This window comes from Hypanus sabinus, chromosome 11 (assembly GCF_030144855.1).
Source record: "Hypanus sabinus isolate sHypSab1 chromosome 11, sHypSab1.hap1, whole genome shotgun sequence".
Taxonomy (NCBI): Eukaryota; Metazoa; Chordata; class Chondrichthyes; order Myliobatiformes; family Dasyatidae; genus Hypanus; species Hypanus sabinus.
In genome coordinates, this window is record NC_082716.1 from 64,688,084 (window position 1) to 64,694,741 (window position 6,658).

Below are 6,658 nucleotides of genomic sequence, written 5' to 3' on the forward strand. Positions count from 1 at the left end.
ATTTAATGTCGAAATTATACAATATACATCCTGAAATTCTCTTTCTTTACAAACATCCAAGAAAACAGTGCCCCAAAAAAAGAACGACAGTTAAATGTTAGAACCCCAAATTCCACCCCCCTACAGCGTCCCCCTCCCATGTACAAACAGCAGCAAGGCAACAAACCCCTCTCCAGCCAGCAAATATCGGTGCCCTCCACCGAGCACTCAAGTGTGCAGCAAAGCATCAATAAAGACACAGATTTGCAGTACCTCAAAGACTACTTGTTCACCCAGTAATTCAACATACCACAGGCTCTCTCTCTCTCTCTCCCCCCCTAATAAGGGATAAAGAGGTGACCCTGTTTCACAGCAAGAGGGGAGACATAACAACTCACTGACTTACGATGCTAAAAGTCTATTGCATCGCTTTTTCCAAGCTCTGCGATGAGAGAGTGGGCCCCAGGGCTCAGGTCTCTGGACACACAGCCCACAGCAGCTAACTTGCTGCTCCCAGTGTTCTGTGTTCTCCCACAAAGCCTTAGTCAGGGACACCAGCCTTGAATCAGCCCATCTCTAGAGACACAAAAATCTGGCACCCTGAAAGCATGCTAGTCTTTCAAGCTGCGTCTTTGAGATATCAAAGAGCGGCTGGTCAGAAGGCCCTGAGAGTGGGTCCCACTCCCACAAAGATCCAAAGTCAGAGTTTAACTCCAGGTCAGGGTCTTCAAAAGAACCTTGAAAAGGAAAAAGAAAAGAGATATCAAAGATAGAAATGGAGCTGCTTCCGAAGATGCTAGCAAAGGGGGTTGCCATTTAGCACCATCATCACTTCACTCCACTCTCCAGGACACATTCTCTTCGTGACTTTTTTACATATAAATGACTTGGATGAGGAAGTGGCAAGGTGGGGATAAGAAGATTGAAGAAGACACCAAGGAACTGATGTGGACAGTGTAGGTTTTCATTGATAGGATGCATTGCTGGCCTGAGAAGTGGTATTTGGAGTTCAATCCAGAGGAGTGTAAGAGTGATTTTGAAGAATGCGAGGTCGTGTGAAGGAACAGAGGGACCATGGGGTCCATGTCCTTAGATCCCTCAAAGTTGTCATGCAAGTTGATAGAATTGTTAAAACGATTGGCCTTCGTTCGTTGGGGGACTGAGTTCAAGAGCTGTGACATAATGTTACAGCTGGTTTAACCAGTTAGAATGTTGAATCAGAATCAGCTTTCATACCCCTGCCATAGACAGAAACTTGTAGCAGTGTATTGCACACATAATAACAGCAAATATATTTTAGAAAATTAAATAGCGATAAAAGAAAGTAAAAAAAGAATCGAGGTAGTGTATATGGGTTCGTTGTCCATTAAGAAATCTGATGACAGAGATGAAAAACCTGTTTCTAAAACACTGTGCCTTGAGGCTCCTGTACATCCTCCTTGATAGTAGTAGCGATGAGAAGAGGACATGTCCTGGGTGATGGGAGTCCTTAATGATGGGTGTTGCCTTTTTCAGGCATTGCTTTTTGAAGACGTCCTTGATGCTGAAGAAGCTAGTGCTGATGATGGAGCTGGCTGAGTTTGCAAAATTCTACGGTTTTTTCCAGTCCCGTGCATTGACCCCTCCAAACCAGATGGTGGTGCAACCAGTTAGAATTCTCTCCAGAGTACATCTGTAGAAACTTCAGAGTTCTTGGTGTTACGCCATTTTTCTCAAATTCCTGATGAAATATGGCTGCTGCTGTGCCTTCTCTGTAATTGCATCAATATGTTGGGCCCAGAGTAGATCTTCAGAGATGTTGACACCCAGGATCTTGAAACGGCTCACCCTTTGCACTGCTGATTCCTCCATGAGGACCGGTGTGTGATCCCTCAACTTCCCCTTCCTGAATTAAAGAGTGCAAGATGGTTGTTCCAACACCACTCAACCACCTGATCTATCTCACTCTTTTATGCCTCCTCATTGCCATCTGAAATTCTGCCAACATTAGTTGTGCCTTTGTTCAAATTTATAAATGGCGCTCGAGCTGTGCCTAGCCACACAGTCGTGGGTGTAGAGAGGGTGGAGCAGTGGGCTAAGCATGCATTCTTGAAATGCACCAGAGTTGATTGTCATTACTTCTGATTCACATTGACTGTGGTCTCCTGATGAGAAAGTCAAAGATCCAGTTGCAGAGAGAGGCCCAGGTTTTGGAGCTTATTGATTAGTACTGAGGGTACAATGGTGTTGAACACTGATCTGCAATCAACAAATGGCAGCCTGTCCAGGTGATCCAAGGCTGCGTGGAGAGCCAGTGGGATTGCATCCACTGTTGACCTTTTGTGGTGTAGCACATCCAGGTTCTTTTATTGGCAGGAGTTGGTTCTGGCCATGGCCAATCTCTCAAAGCACTCCAACACAAACAGGATGAAGTGATGACAGGGAGGATGTAAAGGCTTTAGGGAGCGTGCAGAGGAGATTTACCAGGATGCTGTCTGAGTGGAGAGAGCACACCTTGTGAGGAAAGATTGAACAAGCTAGAGCTTTTCTCTTTGGAATTAAGAAGGATGAGAGGAAATTTGATAGAGGTGTAAAAAATGATAAGAGTTATAGATCAGTGTATAGCCAGAGACACTTTTCTCAGGGCAGAAATGCCTAATGTGAGGAGGCATAATTGTGAGGAGATTGGAGGGAAGAATGAGAGGGATGTCAGAGGTAATTTTTTTACAGAGTGGTGGGTGCATGAAATACCCTGCCAGGCATTGTGGGAGAGGCAGATACATTAGGGACATTTTAAGAAATTTGTAGGTAGGCACACAGAAACATAGAAAACCTAGAGCACAATACAGGCCCTTCGACCCACAAAGCTATCCGAGCATGTACTTACTTTAGAAACTATCTAGGGTTACCCATAGCCCTCTATTTTTTAAGCTCCATGTGCCTATCCAGGAGTCTCTTAAAAGACCATGAGTGACAGAAAAATGGAGGGCTATGTAGAAGGGAAGGGGTAAATTGATCTCGGAGTAGTTTAAAAGATCAGCACAGCATTGTGGGCAGACGAGCTTGTGTGGTGCTGTTATGTTCTATAGCTGGGTGAGTCTTAAGGTTTTTCTGACTGGATGATGTTAAATGGGTCAACTGTCCTCAGTGAACCAATTATCATTTAGTGTAAATGTAGAATGTGGTCTCCCTCATCGCTAAGAATTGGGAAACATTTATTTTTAAATCAGGCTTTAGCAGACATTAGATTTATGTTCCCTGATGTAATAAAATGTTGCTCCACTTTCTCAGGAAGCCAAAGGAATTTGCATTTCCCCTTTGACCATTAACAATTTTTATCGATGCACCGTGGAAAACCTCCTATCTGGGCACGTCAGGAGTTGGTATGACAAATGCTCTGCCCTGGCTGCAAGAATTTCCAGAGAGTTGTGGATGCAGCTCAGTGGGCCACCCCTCCCTGGACACTGCTGCCTCAGAAAAGCAAACAACTACCACAACCAGACATTCTGAGTTCTCCCCTTACCCACTGGGCAGAAGGCACAAAAGCCTGAAAGCATGCACCACCAGATGTACGAACAGCTTCTATTCTGCTGTTACAAGACTACTGCAGTATACTATAGCACGATAAGATGAACTTGACCTTGCAACCTCTCTCCCAAATGAACTAAATCTTTTTTACTCTCAGTTCGATGTCGCCAACACTGAACCCCTGAGGAGAGCCGCTGATGTGACCTGCTCCTTGGCCATCTCTACGGCTGAAGTACGCAGGTACAGTCACAGTCAGTGACTACAGTGGACAGTCACAAGGCTGTGGGACCAGATGGCATCTCAGGGCCGGTACTCAGGATGTGGGCAGCACAACTGGCAGATGTGTTTACAGACATTTTTAATCTCTCCCTCTCCCAGTGTAGAGTGCCCTCCTGCTTCAAAGCATCCACCATTGTCCCTGTACCTAAAGAGACCAAGGTAACATGTCTGAACAACTGGCGTCCTGTCACATTCACCTCAATAATAAGCAAATGCTTTGAGAGGCTGGTCAAGGACTACATCTGCAGCATGCTACCATCCACACTGGACCCCCTACAATTCACCTACCGACACAAGCGATCGACAGATGACGCAATAGCCACAGCTCTAAACACCATCCTTACAAATCTGGAGAAGAAGGATGCTTATGTGAGCTATTTTCTTCAGACCAAGGGTGTAGCACGTGGGCCCCAGCTATGCCTGCCTCTTCGTGGGTTATGTGGAACAGTCTATGCTCCAAATCTATACTGGTACTGCTCCCCAACTTTTCCTTCACTACATTGACGACTACATTGTTGCTGCTTCCTGCACCCATGCTGAGCTCGTCAATTTCATCGACTTTGCCTCTAACTTCCACCCAGCCCTCAAATTCACATGGTCCATCTTGGACACTTCTCTCCCCTTTCTCGATCTCTCGGTCTCCATCTCTGGAGACAGACTGTCCACTGACATCTTCTATAAACCCACTGACTCCCATAACTACCTTGATTATACCTCTACCCACCCTGCCAAATGTAAAAATGCTAATCCCTCCACCCAGTTCCTCCGTCTCCACCACATCTGCTCCAAAGATGAGGCTTTCCGTTGCAGGACATCCCAAATGTCCTCTTTCTTTAAGAATCATGGTTTCCCTCCTGCTGTCATCAATGATGCCCTCACCCGCATCTCCTCCATTTCCTGCACTTCAGCCCTCACCCCATCCTCCCGTCACCACAACAGGGACTGTGTCCCCCTTGTCTTCACCTATCACCCCACCAGCCTCCGGATCCAACATATTATCCTCCGCAACTTCCACCACCTTCAACAGGACCCCACCACTAAGGATATCTTTCCCTCTCTACTCCTCTCTGCTTTTCACAGGGATCGTTCCCTCCACGACTCCCTGGTCCACACGTCCCGCCCCACAGATCTCCCACCTGGCACTTATCCCTGCAAGCGTAAGTGCTACACCTGTCCCTACACCTCCCCTCTTACCACCATTCAGGGCCCCAAACAGTCCTTCCACGTGAGGCAACACTTCACTTGTGAGTCTGTTGGGGTCATCTATTGCATCCGGTGCTCCCGGTGCGGCCTCCTCTACATTGACGCAGATTGGGGGACCGCTTCGTCGAGCACCTCCCCTCCGTCCGTCACAATAGACAGGATCTCCCGGTTGCCACCCACTTCAACTCTGCTTCACATTCCCATTCGGATATGTCCATACATGGCCTCCTCTACTGCCATGATGAGGCCAAATTCAGGTTGGAGGAACAACATCTCATATACCGTTTGGGTAGTCTCCAGCCCCTTGGCATGAACGTTGAATTCTCCAATTTCCAGTAATTCCCTCCCTATCACATTTTCACTCTGCCTCCTCTTCTAGCTGCCTATCACCTCTCTCATGACTCTGCCTTCTTCTACGACCCATATTGCTTTCCCCTTACATTCCTTCTTCACCTTTCCTGCCTATCCCCTCCCTGCTTCCCCTCCCCCACCCCTTGATCTTTCCTCTGATTGGTTTTTCACCTGGCACCTTCCACCCTCCCCCCACCTTCTTTATAGGGCTCCTGCCTCTCCTTCTTTAGTCCTGACAAAGGGTCTCAGCCCAAAACACTGACTGCTCCTTTCAACCGATGCTGCCCGACTTGCTGAGTTCATCCAGCTTGTTTGTACGTGTTTGCTTATGTGAGAATGCTGTTCTTCGACCCCAGTTCAGTATTCAACACCATAATTCCCCCCAGGCTCGACCAGAACCTCAGAGACCTCGGCCTTCACCCTGCCTTGTGTAGCTGGATCACGGACTTCCTGTCAGATCGCCAGCAGGTGGTTAGAGCGGGCTCCCTCACCTCTGCCCCTCTGGCCCTCAACACAGAAGCCCCTTAGGGCTGTGTTCTTATTCCTTTAATCTCTGTATACCCACAGCTCCAATCTGCTAACTAAATTTGCTGGCGACTCTATATTGATGGGCCTTATCTCAAATAATAATGGGGCAGCCTATAGAGAAGTCATCATCCTGACACAGTGGTGTCAAGAAAACAACTCTCCCTCAGTGTCACAAAAACAAAGGAGGACAAGAGGAAGAATGGAGACAGTACCTCCCTCAATCACAGGACTCTGCAGAGAGTGGTGCAGACAGCCCAGCGCATCTGTAGATGTGAACTTCCCACTATTCAGGACATTTAGATAGACAGATGAATGAAGGATCACTGGGCTCCGAGTCAGCCCAACCACAAGCTGTTCCAGTTGCTACCATCCAGGAAATGGTGTGGCAGCATAAAAGCCAGGACCAACAGACTCTGGGACAGCTTCTTCCACCAGGCCATCAGACTGATTAATTCACACTGAAACAATTGTATTCTATGTTATATTGACTCTCCTGTTGTACATACTATTTATTACAAATGACTATAAATTGCACATTTAGACAGGGACATATCATAAAGATTTTTACTCCTCATGTATGTGAAGGATGTAAAAAATAAAGTCAATTCAATTCAATTCGTACCTTGTTATGGCCTTGCATCTTGCTGTCTACCTGCATTGTTCCACTGGACCTCATTGCATGTGTCAATATGAAACCAATTTACTAGGAAGCACTGGTCTAATTCACATTAATTCCCGGGATGGTGGGACTGTCATATGTTGAAAGATTGGAGCGACTGGGCTTGTATACACTGGAATTTAGAAAGATGAG